General features: G+C 40.1%; 2 protein-coding genes and 1 pseudogene across 3 annotated transcripts in view; all 3 read left to right on the top strand.

Moving 5' to 3' along the window:
• Positions 1 to 17,398, top strand: part of LOC310758203 (olfactory receptor 2V1-like) — a gene marked incomplete at its 3' end in the record, with an annotated part of 192,923 nt that overhangs the window by 85,381 nt on the left and 90,144 nt on the right. The gene's annotated exons all lie outside the window — the stretch shown is intronic.
• The window catches only part of LOC310757133 (olfactory receptor 2D3-like), a 181,528-nt gene that overhangs the window by 79,553 nt on the left and 84,577 nt on the right, over positions 1 to 17,398 (top strand). The gene's annotated exons all lie outside the window — the stretch shown is intronic.
• Positions 3,174 to 7,249, top strand: LOC310758125 (olfactory receptor 2Z1-like; annotated as a pseudogene). Its single transcript has 2 exons — positions 3,174 to 3,187; positions 5,884 to 7,249. The product of its transcript is annotated as an olfactory receptor 2Z1-like (transcript).

Here is a 17,398-nt window from a genome sequence, read left to right as displayed (position 1 = left end):
CCACTGATGGAATCTTTCGAGGAGTTGGAGATGGCGTTTATAAGAGGTCTGTGTTTCAGAAATATACAGTAAAGTTGGTAGTACAATAGCTTTGTTAACAAGCATTTTGGTTTCCCTGCAAATGTCCCAGGGATGAGGGGGAACAAAAAAAAATATTCTTTTTTTAAGAAAAGGGATGTGTCAGAAGTGGGATTTGAACCCACGCCTCCTATTGGAGACCAGAACACCCAGAGCCTGGGAAGGATTATGAGCCTTGAGTCTGGCGCCTTAGACCACTCGGCCATCCTGACAGTGACACTTATGCTCTCCCTAGCTGAATCCTAATTAGCAGTATGCTAATTCACGGGTCTATGTACCTCCATTCGCATTTCCTTTGCGTTTTATGCCGATCTTTTGCCAGAGGTAAAAAATTAAGGTTCAGTTAGAAAAGCGGAAATTTGCCTCCCACGAATGCTTGGACAAAGTTTTACTTTATTTTTCTGTGATTTCCCCTTTTGATATTTCTGTCCATTCCTCTCCATATCACCTGGTGGTGAGGTGTAGCTAATGTGGCAGAAGATAGAATTCAAGATGACCTTAACAGGCTAGAGAACTGGACCAAAACTAACAAAATGAATTTCACCAGCGACAAATGTATGGTTCTGCACTTAGGCAGGAATAATCAGATGCACAAATATAGGATGGGGGACATCTGAAAAGGATCTATGGGTCTCCGCTTAACACAAGTAAACAGTGTGGTACAGGAGCAAAAAATGCTATTGTAATTCTAGGTTCCATCATCATAAGTATAATGCCCACTTTCAGCTTTTTAATATCTGTTTGAAAAGCCTGGTGTGTACTATGGTTGATACAAAAACAGAGAGAAACTTCAAAGGAGGTACCTATTTATCTACTTGCACTTTGAAATGCTTTCAAACTGCTAGGTGGGCAGGAGCAGGGGCCAAGCAACGGGAGCTCACCCCGTCGTGGGGATTTGAACCACCGACCTTCCGATCGGCAAGTCCTAGGCTCCGTGGTTTATACCACAGCGCCACCCGTGTCCCTTATCACTCCTAATTACTTTTACTCAAATAAGGCGGGGTGTTTTCACACATCTACTCAAGCGATAAAGCCACCCTCTAACTACCCTTTAGGCATGCATGAGATATGCCCTGCCCAAGCTTGCTGAGGTGTCCCGATAAACCATAGCCTAAGAGCAATCTGCCCTGTTTTTGGGCATTCTTACCACAAGCCAGTAAAGATAAGCCTCTAAGTGAGTCTGTGTTTTCTGATTGGCAAGTCCTGGGCTCTGTGGTTTAACCCACAGTGCCACCCGCGCTGGTCCAAATTGGAGTTGATGTTAATAGGAAATAACTTGCTGGTTTAACCATTTAAACAATACCAATTTCATATTTGCATAAAGGTAACGGGACCCCTGACCGTTAAGTTCAGTCACGGACGACTCTGGGGTTGATCTCAATTTCGACCACACAGTGGGAAACTGTTTTAAATACTATAACAAGGGCATCTCTGGACCTTAAATTGAGGCTCATACAACAAAAAATAATATTTAGAATATACTGGACCCCATTACGTTTGTTTAAAAAACGGCTGTCTAAGGTATCTAACTGTTGAAGATACAATAGGGATAATGCTTCTCTAAAACACATGTTTTTTCATTGTCCTATATTGAAAGATTTTTGGCAGAAGGTAACTGAAACTATCAACAGAACTGAACAGAACAACCTTACATTTACAGAGCAAAATATCCTTTTGAATTATATGACCAGCGTGTTTTTACATGAGTAGAATGTGTCCTTTTATTTAAAATGCAGCTCTGGGTTATTTGTGGGGCCTGCCTGGTGTTTTTACATGAGTAGAATGTGTGCTTTTATTTCAAATGCATCTCTGGGTTATTTGTGGGGCATAGGAATTTGTTCATTTTTTTCTCTCTTCAAAATATAGTCCGGCCCCCCACAAGGTCTGAGGGACAGTGGACCGGCTCCCTGCTGAAAAAGTTTGCTGACCCCTGACTTAGACAAGTGTTTACTTCTGTTTCCTCTAAATGGGTTTCTTCCCTAAACCTTCCTTGGAATTATTTTCATCTTGCATTTATTCTGTCAACATTATTGGGATAATAAACCTTTTGTGATGTTACAAATGCAACATTTGGTGTATTATTTCAATTCATTGACAATTATTGGGACATTCCAATGCATATCAGAATCTTATTTACTTGATGTAAACCCTTTCATTCATGCATCAGCGTTTTGAGAACCTGGAAGCAAGAATGAGTTGGGCAGTGATGACAGTGAAGTCCTAGACATGTTTACTCAGAGGTGGGCCCCACTAGGTTCAATGGAGCTTACTCCCAGGTAGGAAAGGGCAAATCTGTTGCTTTTGGATCTCAAGGTTTCTCGTTTTCCCAGTTTTAAATTCAGTTCTCCACATTTATGTAGCAATTTGTTACAATACCTCCTCCTGAAAATTCACCAGCATTTTAGCACAAATTTCTCCAGACAGATTTTTGCATGGTTTTGCATGATTTTTGCATGGTTTCCCCCCCCCCAAAAAAAACATGTTTAGGGGTACTCTCATTTTCCTACTCCTATTGAAATACTGCCCCTCAATGAGGCCAAACTTAAATTCACAAAATGTTTAGGGGTATGCGTACCCCTGCGTACCCAACCAGAAAAAAGCTTTGATTTTGACTAATATTCACATTTATGCAAACAATTTCCCCTAATATAATGCTTTTTCTACACTATTTAAACCAATGTGCATTTCAAGGCAATTTCCCTTTAAAATATGCCATTTGAGATATGATTCAGGTGTGTGTGTGGATGGGTGAAGGATACTCTGCAAAATTCAAAGACGTAAATTTTGACAGATAGGTGTGCTTTGGTTCACATATTGTTTCAGAAAGTCTGAATTAGGTAGTTTAAAATGCAAACAAAATGAAATTCCTCCTCTATCCCTACTCCCAGGTAAATGTGCATGGGATTATAGCTCAAATGCTGTGTTTATACCTTTCTTTTGCGAACATTCACATTTATTAGGCAATTAAAGATGTTTTCCTTCTGCCATTCACCTTGTGCAGGAGAAGAAAGTATGTGATGTCAAGGGAATACAAGACTACTGTTTGCAGAAGTTCAAGATCTCTTTCTCTCTAAAAATAGCAGCTAGTTACTAACATGTCTACCCAGAAGTATGTTTGATGGAATTTAAAGTTAAGTGTTAGGATAGCAAGCCTAGCTTTATATCTTCTTCAAAAGAAGAATGTATGAATGAACTTTTCCTTTTTTTAAATTTGTCAATTAATTTTTGTTGATTTTTATGACAAATAAGGGAGGATTGTTCAGTCACCAGGTGCACTGGGCAGTTCAGCTTAAGGCAGAAAAAGTCAACACTAGTCAAGTGCAGCCCAGGCTATTCTGCTTCCCAACTTTGGAAAGGTCCTTGCGGACATGCTTCCTGACATCTTGCCACACTAAAAATGTGCCACAGCAGAATTGGACACCTTTGACCTGCCAAAATTGCACCTGCTCAATAAGCTACAACAGCCGGTCCACATGCAGAGTGGTTGTGTTAGTTGATCTGCAGAGATGTATTTCTTCACATCCTTGGGTGAGCATGGATTAGTTTTCTGGATTGTGCCAAGGAAAGTGCTTTTGCATGGGTTTGGGAGGAGGAGGGATGGCTGGCCCATGAAAGAACTGGAATGAAGGGCACTCTTAATGGGATGGTGAGATTCCATGTATTCTTTCCCCTTGAATCATGGAATTGTAGAGTTGGAAGGGACCACGAGGACTGAAGAAGTAGCAAGAGAAGGAGAGCAGTACAAGCAGCATTCAAGACACACAAAACACACACTTTAAAGGAAACACTGAAGACACTCACAGATACTTAAAGCATATTTAGGATGCTTTTCCTAAATGAAGACATCATTTCCTCCCACCATGTAGGAAAAATATAATATTTTATTTATTTAAAAACTACATTTTGAATGTCTCCCAGGGAACTATTGTTACTGGAAGTTAAGAAGGTGGGACCGAGGAGGTCACATGGGTGTGGTCAAAGGCGTGGTCACAAAAACACTGCTGTTGTATAAGCACTTAGTGCCTAACTAAACCAAAAAGTGTCTAACCGTGGCTTAGAAGCAGTCCCTCCTGTCACAGTTTGTAGTGTGACAGGTAATGTCACAATAGCCACACATTACTCAGAAGTAAGGTAAAGGTGAAGGGAACCCTGACCATTAGGTCCAGTCGTGGCCAACTCTGGGGTTGCGGTGCTCATCTTGCTTTATTGGCCGAGGGAGCCAGCGTACAGCTTCCGGGTCATGTGGCCAGCATGACTAAGCCGCTTCTGGCGAACCAGAGCAGCGCAAGGAAACGCCATTTACCTTCCCGCCGGAGCGGTACCTATTTATCTACTTTTACTTTGATGTGCTTTCGAACTGTTAGGTGGGCAGGAGCAGGGACCGAGCAACGGGAGCTCGCTCTGTCGTGGGGATTTGAACCACCGACCTTCTGATCAGCAAGCCCTAGGCTCTGTGGTTTAACCCACAGCACCATGTCTAACCTTGGCTTAGAAGCAGTCCCTCCTGTCACAGTTTGTAGTGTGACAGGTAATGTCACAATAGCCACACATTACTCAGAAGTAAGCCCCACTAAATTCCTTGGGGATGGTCCCCAGATGGGAGTGGAGCCTAAAAGGTACCACACAGAACTTGTACACACAGTAGCTTCATGCATATGTTGTGTGGAGGCTGGTTCATGAGGGCTGCTCTGCCAACCTCAGTCAGTCCTCAGTCAGATCCAACCTGCCAGTTTTGCTACTTCTTCCAGGCCAGTGGCAACATCCTGCTCTTTAGGCTCTGTGTTGTCCTTGTGAAATTTGCCAGAGATGAGAGAGATGGAGACAAAATGAGAACGAGTTGGCTCTGCCTATCATTGACTCTGGTTCTGCTACCCTCCGTCTCCCTACTTTCCACTCTACTAATCCTGCCACTGGCTTTGAGTCCAGATGAAAGCGATGCCTCACATTCAATGCAATGATATAGTTTTCCTTAACTGAACAGAGTAGATTAAGGTGACGTAGCTTAAAAGCCAAATCTGAAAAAACCAGAGCTTCTTCTTCTTCTTTTTTAATTTTTTTTATTCAAAATTACAACAAGACATATTATCAATAAAAAGTTTGTGAATGTTTATTTAAAACCTGCCAAGGAGTCCAGTTCGCTTTGTTGCGTCCTCAGATATTTTGTAAAGGGTTCCCATTCATCCTTAAAGTCACAGTTATCCTTGTCCTGTAGCTTATATGTCAGTTTTGCCAGTTCTGCATAGTCCATCAATTTTTCTTGCCATGATTCTTTAGTTGGGATTTCTTCAGTCTTCCATCCTTGTGCTACCAGAACTCTCGCGGCCGTTGTCACATACATGAAGATGTTTTTCAACTTTTTTGGCAGGTCTTTCCCTACAATCTCCAACAAAAATGCCTTGGTTTTTTTAACAAATGTTAAATGGAACATTTTCTTCAATTCGTTGTATATCATTTCCCAAATTTTTTAAATTACCTTACAATCCCACCACATATGATAAAATGTCCCCTCCTTTTCCTTACACTTCCAACATATATTTGAACTAGTTTTGTACATTTTTCCTAACTGCACTGGTGTTGTGTACCATCTGTACATCATCTCCAGAGCTTCTTGGCCATATGCCTCAGAGCTGCACCCATAGGAGAACTCTGGGTCAACAGACACTGCCTGAATCACATCTCCTGTCTTGGTACCTGTGGAATTCCAACAGCACCAATTCTCTTTTTTGTTGTTACAGAACATTAATAGTCAAATTAACATTGTATGGACTTCCTCGAGCTTTTCTTTTAATAGCCATGTAGCTAAAGCATCGGCCAAAGCTTGAAGGTTTTCTGTTTTGTTTGTTGGGTGTGGCTATTTCCTTCTTCACAAACGTTGCCCTTTTGTCTTCAGGTCAAAGGGATCACGGGAAATGAGAATGCCACATCATGGACAGAGTTTCTTCTTGTGGGCCTCGTGCATCTGAGGACACCCAACGTCTTCTTTGGTGCAATTCTTCTCATGGGTTTTGTTGCTTTGCTGGAAATGGTCTCCTCCTGAGCCTAATCCAAAGAGACTCCTCCCATCACGCCCCAATGTATTTTTTCCTCAGCCAACTGGCCTGCATAGATCTGGGCCAAATCCTCGTTATTGTCCCTAAAATGTCTGCGAACTTTTTAGCCCACAGAAACACCATCTCGCTCGGCGGTTGTGTGGCACAGATTTTCCTCACATTGACCGGGGGAGGTGCAGAATGCCTGGTCCTGGCCGCCATGTCTTATGACAGGTACGTGGCCATCTGCAGGCCCTTGCAGTACCCCATCCTCATGCGGAGAACAACCTGCCTCATATTGACGGCTGGGATCTGGTGTTTGTCAACGCTTTCCATCATGCCCATTGCGATTTTTGTCCAGGCTCTGCCTTACTGTGGGTCAAATGTGATTGAGCATTATGTTTGTGATTTCCCAGCTTTACTGAAGTTGTCTTGTGCCGACACCTCTGCCTTTGAAAAACTGGTGTATTTTGATGACGTGGTCATACTTCTCCTCCCTATCTCAGTCATCGCTGCCTCTTACATCACCATCCTTGTGCAAGTGCTGGGCATGCGCTCAGTCAAAGGAAGACACAAGGCCTTAGGGACTTGCGTGTCCCGCCTGTGTGTGGTGGGACTCTTCTATGGGGCAGCTGCACTGACATACACTGTCCCAGTATCCTCCTACTCTGCACAAAGGGCCATGATCTACTCAATGTGCACTACCATCATCCCCCCAATGCTGAATCCTTTTATATACAGCCTGCGCAACAGGGATGTTCTAGCAGCCCTAAGGAAACTCTTTCTGAAGCATGCCCCTCATAAGTAATTTCTAGAGCCGAAACACCATTTCACATAAGTTTGTAATGTTCCCGGGTCAAACAGCAGCCGCTGAGAATGAGGAACAGTTTAATAAAAAGAGCTGTATTCAGAGCTGCCTCTTAGACCCTCTGTCTTCTGGGATGTGAGGCTGGTTTAGTAAACAAGTTTCCATGCACTGGCAGTAAAGGTAAAGAAGAAGAAAAGGTTCCAAATTATTTAAAAGGAAAAGAATATGGTTTCATTACAAAAAGGATCATGCAGTCTTTGTGTACATTGGCTCCCAGTACATTTCCGAGCACAATTCAAAGTGTTGGTGCTAACCTTTAAAGCCCTAAAGGGCCTCGGTCCAGTATACCCGAAGGAGCGTCTCCACCCCTATTGTTTTTTTTTTAAGTGATATTTTATTCAAATTTAACAAATACAGGAAAAAGAAATACAAACAATAAAAAAGAAAAAAAATTTACAATACAAAAGAAAGCATAGAAAAGAAAAACATTTTACAAACAAAAACATTTAAAAAGAAAAAGAAAAAGAAAAAACAACCCTATTTTCATATCCTTATCTTTCTTTTGCTTATTTCCTTGACTTCCTCACACCTCCCTTTTTGTGTTCTAGTTCAATTAGTTATTTCAGCAAGTCCTTTCCCTCTTTCTCAAAATTAATTCCATAATTCATCTTAACACAATTTAATTTTACATTTTACCCCTTTATCTATAGTCAATCTATTCTTACTTAATTCTTAATAACATTTCAACTAAAACCAATTAAATTCAATCCAACATCATTCTAACATTCATTAACTTTGCAATATTTCTGTAAATAGACTTTAAATTTCTTCCAATCTTCTTCCACCGACTCTTCTCCCTGGTCTCGGATTCTGCCAGTCATCTCCGCCAGTTCCATATAGTCCATTACCTTCATCTGTCATTCTTCCAGGGTGGGTAGGTCTTGTGTCTTCCAGTACTTTGCAATAAGTATTCTTGCTGCTGTTGTAGCATACATAAAGAAAGTTCTATCCTTCTTTAACACCAATTGGCCAACCATGCCCGGGAGAAAGGCCTCTGGTTTCTTCAGAAAGGTATATTTAAATACCTTTTTCATTTCATTATAGATCATCTCCCAGAAAGCGTTAATCCTTGGGCACGTCCACCAAAGGTGAAAGAATGTACCTTCAGTTTCTTTACATTTCCAACATTTATTATCGGGCAAATGATAGATTTTTGCAAGCTTGACTGGTGTCATGTACCACCTGTATATCATTTTCATAACATTTTCTCTTAAGGCATTACATGCCGTAAACTTCATACCTGTGGTCCATAACTGTTCCCAGTCAACCATCATTATGTTATGTCCTACATCTTGTGCCCATTTAATCATGGCAGATTTCACCGTTTCATCCTGAGTATTCCATTTCAACAGCAAGTTATACATCTTTGACAGAATTTTAGTTTTGGGATCTAACAGTTCTGTTTCCAATTTTGATTTTTCCACCTGGAAGCCAATTTTCTTATCCAAATTGTATGCCTCCATTATCTGATAGTAATGAAGCCAATCTTGCACTTTGTTTTTTAGTTTTTCAAAACTCTGCAATTTTAATTTATCTCCCTCTTGTTCCAAAATTTCCCAATATTTTGGCCACTTGGCCTCCATATTGAGCTTTTTCTGAGCCTTCGCTTCCATCGGTGACAACCACCTTGGGGTTTTATTTTCCAGTAGGTCCTTATATCTTATCCAGACGTTAAACAATGCTTTCCTGACAATATGGTTTTTAAATGCTTTATGTGCTTTGACCTTATCATACCACAAATATGCATGCCACCCAAATACATTGTTAAAACCTTCTAAATCCAAAATGTCTGTGTTTTCAAGAAGCAGCCATTCTTTCAGCCAGCAAAAAGCTGCTGATTCATAATAAAGTTTTAGGTCTGGCAGGGCAAATCCACCTCTTTCCTTTGCATCCGTTAGTATTTTAAATTTTATTCTAGGCTTCTTGCCCTGCCAGACAAATCTAGAAATGTCTCTCTGCCACTTCTTGAAACAGTCCATTTTATCCAAAACTTGCAATGTTTGAAACAAAAACAACATTCTAGGCAATAAATTCATCTTTATCGCAGCAATACGGCCTAGCAATGAAAGCTTCAAATTTGACCAAATTTCTAGATCTTTTTTCACTTCCGTCCAGCATTTTTCATAGTTACCTTTAAATAAATTCACATTCTTAGCTGTCATATTAATCCCCAGGTATTTCACTTTCTTAACCACTGTTAAGCCTGTCTCCTTCTGAAACCTCTCTCTCTCAATCGCTGTTAAATTTTTCTCTAGAACCTTTGTTTTTGACTTATTCAGCTTAAATCCTGCAACCTGACCAAATTCTTGAATCAATTCCAAAGCTCTTTTAGTACTAGATTCTGGCTCCTGTAATGTCAATACTAGGTCATCTGCAAATGCTCTCAATTTGTACTGTTTAGCTCTGACCTGTATACCCTTAATCAATTGGTCCCTTCTAATCATATTTAAAAGGACCTCCAGGACCGATATAAAAAGCAATGGGGAGATTGGGCAACCTTGTCGTGTCCCTTTTTCTATCCTAAATTCCTCCGTCACCACATTATTAACAATTAATTTGGCCTTTTGTTCAGAATAAATTGCACTTATACCATTTCCAAAACCTTGACCCACCCCCACCCCCTGTAGGTTCTTCTTCATAAAACTCCAGGAAATATTGTCAAAAGCTTTCTCCGTGTCCACAAATATCAAAGCTGCCTTGGTATTAATATTCACTAGTAATTTTTCTAAAATGTTAATTATATTTCTCATATTATCAGACAAGTGTCTACCCGGGAGAAAACCTGCTTGATCTTTATGAATCTCTTCCACTAGTACTTTTTTTAGTCTTTTAGCCAAAATGTCTGCAAATATTTTATAATCCACATTAAGCAGTGATATGGGGCGGTAGTTCTTGAGCTGCGTCTTTTCAGTCTCTGTTTTTGGTATAAGTGTGATATACGCTTCCTTCCACGACTCTGGTGCCCTTTTCCCTTCCAATATTTCATTACAGACTTCCTTTAAAGGTTGTACTAACCATTCTTTTAAAGATCGATAATATCTAGAAGTCAGTCCATCCGGTCCTGGAGATTTACCTAATTGCATATTCTGAATGGCACCTTCTACCTCCTGTTCAGTTATTTTGTAATTCAACATTAATTTATTTTCTTGAGAGATTTTTTGTAATCCATTTATTTTCAAGAATCGATCTATATCAATTTCTTTCTGTGGCCCTTTTGTATATAACTGTTTAAAGTACCTCTGGAAACAATTTCTAATCTCGACTGGGTTCTGTATATTCTTTCCTTCCACTTCTAAATTTATAATAGTGTTAAGTTTTTGTCTTTTTTTATTTGCCAAACCAACAGTTTCCCACATGTAATAGCCGACTCAAATGTCTTTTGTCTCATCTGTTTAATTTTCCATTCTATTTCCTGATTCATCATTTTCATATATTGTACTTGATGTAACGTAATTTCTCTCAAAATCTCTTGCGACTTTGGTTTTGCTCTCAATTTCTTCTCACTTTCCTTTATTTTCTCCAAAATTTTATCTTTCTTCTCATTTTGGGTTCTCTTCTTTATTGCATTCTGTTGTATCAGAAACCCTCTCATAACTGCTTTACTTGCGTCCCAGACTACTCTTTTTTCAACAGTAGTATTCATATTTATCTCAAAATAGTCTCTCAAGGTTTTTTGGGCCTTCTTAGTCACTTCTTCATCCCTAAACAAGGTGTCGTTCATCCTCCATCTGAAGGAGCCAGTTGGTGTTAGTTTCATTTCCATCTTCACAGCATTATGGTCAGAGCAGGTTTTTGGGCTAATTTCCACTTTTCTTATCTTTGGAGCCATTCCTCTAGTTACCCATATTTGGTCAATTCTTGTCCATGTCATTTTGGCTTCAGAAAAGAAAGTTCCCTCTCTACCCAAGGGGTTCTTTGTTCTCCAAATGTCAACTAAATCCAAATTGTCAGTCATCTCAAAAAAGGTTTTCGGTAGTCTACCGTCTTTAGTAACTACCTGTCTTTGTGCCTTGTCCATATTTGTAGATACCACTCCATTCATATCCCCCATCAAGATCACATTGTAATCCAAATAGTCCATCAAGGTCTCATGCAACTTTTTAAAGAATTCTGATTTTCCCTCATTTGGTGCATAAACTCCTACTATCAGAAATTTCTCTCCTTGTATTTGAATTTCAATTGCCACCAATCTTCCTTGGTCATCTTTAAAAATAAATTTCGGTGATATTTCCTTTGCATAATTCACTACTCCTCTTTTTTTAACTTTGTCCGATGAAATAAACTCTTGACCCAGTCTTTTGTTAATCAATACTTTCCTATGTAGCCTTATCACATGTGTTTCCTGTAAGCAAATCAAGTCCAGTTGTTCCTTTTTTAATAAATGAAAAATTCTTTTCCTTTTTTGGGGGGAGTTGAGACCATTAGTATTCCAGCTTAATAGTTGCAGGGCCATGATGTAGTTACTTTGCTTTTCCTCCAACTGTGCCAAGTGCTTGTTCTTGTTCTGTCGGTGGTGTCACTTTTTCTGGGTAGTCCAATTTGAAAGGTAGTATTGCTTTATCTAGTATTCCCCTTTCTAATGCTCCTGGCTCTTCTCCAGATTCTTTCTGCAAGTCTTCTTCGTGATCCTTCAAAAATCTTTCTTTGTCGTCCACTGATCTTATTTTTATCTTTCTTCCTTTAAAACTGAAAGATAGGCCTTGGGGAAATTCCCACCTGAAAGCAATTCTGTTGCTTCTCAACAGGGCAACCAAATCTCTATAGTTGGATCTAAGGTCCAGAAGATATTTCGGAATGTCTTTAAATATCTCCACTCTTGACTGATGTATTTCCAAGGTCTTCTGAAAATGCAGACTCAAGATTTTGTCTCTCTCCTCTTTTGTTCGGAGGGTAATCAGACAGTCTCTCACCCTGTTCTTCTTCCCCCCTCTTCCAAGCCTAAAAGCACTCACTATCTTAAATTCTTCCTTTTCCAGATCTGGTTTCCAAAAGTCTGCAAATTCCTGCATAAGAAAGTCAATCAGGTTATCTTTCTCAAGTTCAGGCACAGCCCTGATCCTTAGGTTCGTTTGTTTCTCCTTCAATTCAATCATAGACAGCATCGACCTATGGTCCTCGAGTTGCCTTTGAATAGGTGATATCTTTTCCTCTACAGCAACTGCTTTTCCTTAGCTTCTTCAGCTGTCTGTCGGGTCAAAGTAGATTCCTGTAGCAATTTCTCAATAGTTTCTGTATTAGTGTTCACCTTCTGTCCCAAATTATTAATGCTTGTAGTGTTTTGATCGATTTTAGTTGATGCTTCAGCTACTTGCTGACTTAACTTTTCCAAGGTTTCATTTATTTTACCTAATGCAAGTACTAAAACATCTTCAGAGGCCATACCTTTTGACTTAGACTGTACAGCTGCAGCCACTGATGGTGCCGAAGGGCAGATACTGATACTCTTCGCTTCCCAGACCTCAGTGTTTTGTCTTGAAGCAAATCTACTTTTTCTTTTCCATCTGCCATAGCACTTTAGCTGAGAACCAAGGTCAATCCCACAGTCCCAATTTGTTTTGAAGTGGAAAATTCCCCTGGCCCAGTTGTTGTAACAATTTCAAACTTCCTCTAGGGGGACACAGTAACAGTCAAGACTTGTTGCATTAAAAAGTAACTCTTTTTAGACCCCCCATTTCACAAAGTAAACAGCACTTTCAATTTCAGTTCCTTTTCAGTTACTTTAAAATCAGGAGAAGCCAACCAGGAACAATGTTCTCTCTTGCAGAATTAACTGTCAAAAAGTACTCTATTCACAAACAGCGCATCACAAAACGGCAGTCTTATTGTCCATTGGCAGCCCGTTCCCAGGTTTTAAGCGGTGGATTTTTATTTCTTTCCCTCTCTTTTTGCAGGAAAATACAGTTCAAACCTTTCCCCCCTCCTCTCCTGCAGCCGAGGGGAGAAATCGCTTATTTTGATGTTAGGATTGTAGTCCTTCCCAATCGACTTTCCAGGTCTTTAGCTTACAGCCTCTTTGCATTAGTCTATTTACAAGAAACGGAAGGCGGACTTCCTGTTTATGCCTCCCCGCTTCGGTGCCGAATTAAGCCTTTATTTCCTTTATTTCCAATTTTGTCCTACTCACGGGTAGTTGCTTTGATGGCCGGATTGTCACAGGAAAAAGTCAGCGCTCTCCGGTAACGGCTGTGCGGCTTCGCTCCGTGGAAGAAGCAGTTGACTCACAGCACCGCGCCACTCGCCCCACTTCGCTCCGGAGCCCGTAATTGGGTTCCTTTGCAAATTGGGGGGGGGCGCAAAAGGTGCCCGCCGAGTCCCACGTTCACAGGCTTCACCCGCCTGTGATTTTTGAAGGGTCCCCGGTTCACCGTAGCGGTGCAGACCCAATTCCCGCAGAGCAGAGTCCCTCAGAGTCAGAGGGAATCCGCCATTACCGATGGCGCCAACCCGGAAGTCTCAAAATGCACTGGCAGTAAAGGTAAGGAAGAAGAAAAGGTTCCAAATGATTTAAAAGGAAAAGAATTTGGTTTCATTACAAAAAGGATCATGCAGTCTTTGTGTACATTGGCTCCCAGTACGTTTCCGAGCACAATTCAAAGTGTTGGTGCTGACCTTTAAAGCCCTAAAGGGCCTCGGTCCAGTATACCTGAAGGAGCGTCTCCACCCCTATTGTTCAGCCCGGACACAGAGGTCCTGCACTGAGGGCCTTCTGGCGGTTCCCTCACTGCAAGAAGTGAGGCTACAGGGAACCAGGCAGAGGGCCTTCTCAGCAGTGGCACCCGCCCTATACTACGCCCTCCCATCAGATGTCAAAGAAACAAACAACTACCTGACATTTAGAAGACATCTGTAGGCAGCCCTGTTCAGGGAAGTTTTTAATGTGTGACATTTTAATGTATTTTTAATCTTTGTTGGAAGCTGGGGAGCGGCTGGGGAAACCCAGCCAGATGGGCGGGGTACAAATAATAAATTCTTATTCTTATTCTTCTTATTGCATCCTAAAATTGCTTTCAATATCTGCAAGTACCTTCAATGTTTTCTTTAAGGGGTGTGTGTGTGTGTGTGTTGCCAATGAGCAAGCAGGCAGTGACAGCTTCTCCTCCTCCTCCTCCTCTGTTATAGTTCGAGTGGTCATCCCTTCTGGAGTGGCAGAGCAAGAGGAAGGTGAGCAAGCAGTTTGCAGACATGAACAGGAGGCTGCTTGCTTGTTCCACATTTCACAGTCGGCTCAGTTTTACAAAACTCAAAGGAAAAGCTCGTTCACAATTTATATGGATAGATAAAGGAAGAATAATTTGAATAACTGGGGACATGCTGTAGTTAAGCAAAAGTCTAAGCTGAAAATTGGAATTGAAACATGCACAGCTGGTGAAAATTCAGAAAGATGGGAAATGAATAGAAATTAGGAAAAGGTATGTTATTGTGAGCAGCAAAGGAAGGAGAGAAAAGAAACATCTGGAAGGGGGATTGTAAACTAACTTTTAAATTTGTTTTAAATTTGAATTAATTTGTTGTTAATTTATTAAATTTTTTGAAAATCAATAAAAATTAATTGGCATTTTTTTAAAGAAGGAAACTCATTCATACATTCTACTTTTGTAGAAGATATAAAGCTAGGCTTGCTATACTACCACTTACTTTTAAATTCAATCAAATTTACTTCTGGGTAGACATGTTAGTAACTAGCTGCTATTTTTAGAGAGAAAGAGATCAAGACTTAAGAACTTCTGCAAACACTAGTCTTGTATTCCCTTGGCATCACACACCTTCTTCTCCTGCACAAGGTGAATGGCAAAAGGAAAACATCTTTAATTGCCTAATAAATGTGAATGTTCACAAAAGAAAGGTATAAACACAGCATTTGAGCTATAATCCCATGCACATTTACCTGGGAGTAGGGATAGAGGAGGAATTTGATTTTGTTTGCATTTTAAACTACCTAATTCAGACTTTCTGAAACAATATGTGAACCAAAGCACACCTATCTGTCAAAATTCACATGTCTTTGAATTTTGCAGAGCATCCCCCCCCCCCGAATCATATTTCAAATGGCATATGCTAGACTAGATGGGCCATTGGCTTTATCCAACAGGCTCTTATTATGTTTTTTGTTATGGTTTTATGGTCTGTGATAAGGAATTAGATTGGGTGAGTTTCCATTGTACTTATTTCCATCATTATTCAGTTTTTTTCATCACAACTATCCTCATACCTCTCTAAAAACACACAGAGTACATTTACAACGGTCTTAAATAAAATCAATGCTTTAAAAAAATATTTTATTGTTATTTATGCAGCTCCTGACAACTTTGAGTTCTTGTCCACAAAAAAAGAAAGTAAGGGTACAGCTTTCAAGAATAATATAATGCTCAGCAAAACACAATACTGTATATATGACCAGACTAAAGTTGTACCACAACTGCATGAAAAGCCATACGTGTGTGTGTGTTGACCTTTTCCCCAGCCCAGACTTTACTTGGGATCAATGCTATTCCCCCTGCCCTTTCATTGCCCCTGCCCCTATTCCTATTGTACCTACCCCAAAATGGTAAATCTCTCTTGGGGGGAAAGCCACTGTAGCAGGCAGAAAATTCTGGCATAAAATAAAGGATACCTTTTCTTTATAAGACGAAACAACTTTAAAGGTCCCCAGCACTAAAAACCTTTGATCTGCCTAAAATTGTTCAGCATTAATCCACTCTGGATTTGCTCCTTTGCCTGCAAATTTCATCCATTTCTGCAAAATTAGAAACAAGTTGTAGCTGTTTGTAAATTCATAATTTTAGTGAATGGGGAAGACGAGGACACAACTTGGTTTTTTAGCAACTCTAATTCCAGTCCCAAATAATGAGTCAAATTTGACAGACACAGAGAGGCTCCAAAACAGGTCAGTCTGCTTTCCAAAGCTACAGATTAATAATAATAATAATAATAATAATAATAATAATAATAATAATAATTATAATTATAATTTTTATTTATACCCCACCCTCCCCAGCCAAGGCCGGGCTCAGGGCGTCTAACAAGCAATAATAAAAACAAGTTGAATGAATACAACTTAAAAACAAGATTAAAATACAACATTAAAATATTGAAACAAGTAGAATCTTGTGGCCAGTGCATACCACCAGGGCCATGCTGAACTAACTGGTCCCACTAGTGGAAGCCAGAGAAAGGACATAGCACATCACAGCTTTCCTTCCTCTCCTTCCTCCCAAATAGATTCAAAATTGCTTTTTGAGTAGATGTCTCTAGGATTGCACTGTTAGTAATGGACATATATGAAATAAATCAAAGGCTCTTCTTCAGAAGCATAAGGACATAGTACAGGTGAAGGGTGTTCTATATTTGTGTTCAGCAACTGCTGAGAACTTGTGCATTGTGACTATTATTCATTTTTCAGTTAGTGCAACAAGCAGAGCATACATTAAAGTGCACTGAAAAAAATTTCCAGAGGAGTCTCTGTTAGCTTCTCACTGCAAAAACAGTCAAAGGGTGCTGTGGTGCCATAAAGATTGACAAAGCTTCCTTGGACTCGAGCTCACTTTGTCAGATGCATGAAGTGAAACGGTACGTAATATTTGGGAGAAAACTGGAAAGCGGGATTTGAGTGGAAATGAAATGCAAAAATGACCATCAGTGATCATCACACTTTCAAAGTTTGCTAAAATGGGCACATCTTTTACAGTAGGGGTAATCACTGAGATGATTGTATTAACGCCTGCACTGGGGCAGGGAACTATTAATGAGAAACAGTGACAAAGAAGCATCTGATAAAGTAGGCATACGTCCATGAAGATTCTGAACATAATGACTCTGTTAACCTTAATAGGGCAGCAAGATTTCCTGGGAGGTTATTCAAGATGGCTCTGCTATCTAAGATATTTAAATCATAGAATATGGGCGAACAGATTTTGTTTACAGCTGCCATAATATTTTGCCTCTCGACATCCTTTAGTCTAGTTAGGATATTATGGAAAATGTATTGCTCATTAGAATTGTACAGGGGCTCCAGCTCGATGCCTAAAGATTCAATCTTTTTTTCGAGGTACTGATACCATCTTGATTTGTAGGAGTCTTTGAGCAAATCAGCGAGCAGACTTGATGGAGGGCAGCGAAAATGGCAGCGTAACCAGTACTTTATTGAGGTGGACCAGGCCCAATATTCCATTGTGTGTATGCCTATTTCTGCACACATTGTTTCATATTTGATCACAGCTGGGAGTCCAAGAATACGTCTCAGAAAGCTGGGGTGAATCTTTTTTAAATCACTATTATATGCTTGGACCCATAGCGGTATTCCATAGAATATCTGGGATTGCACTTTTGTTTGGAATATCTGATTGGCCGCAGGAATAAATTGATTGCCTTTCTGATAATAAAAACGGGTAACTGCTGATGAGGTGCACTTTGCCTGTTTTATGGC

The sequence above is a fragment of the Podarcis filfolensis genome (genome assembly GCF_964270895.1).
Source record: "Podarcis filfolensis genome assembly, chromosome: 2".
Taxonomy (NCBI): domain Eukaryota; kingdom Metazoa; phylum Chordata; class Lepidosauria; order Squamata; family Lacertidae; genus Podarcis; species Podarcis filfolensis.
The sequence above is the reverse complement of the archived record's forward strand: the minus strand, read 5'-3'. Positions and strand labels throughout refer to the sequence as shown.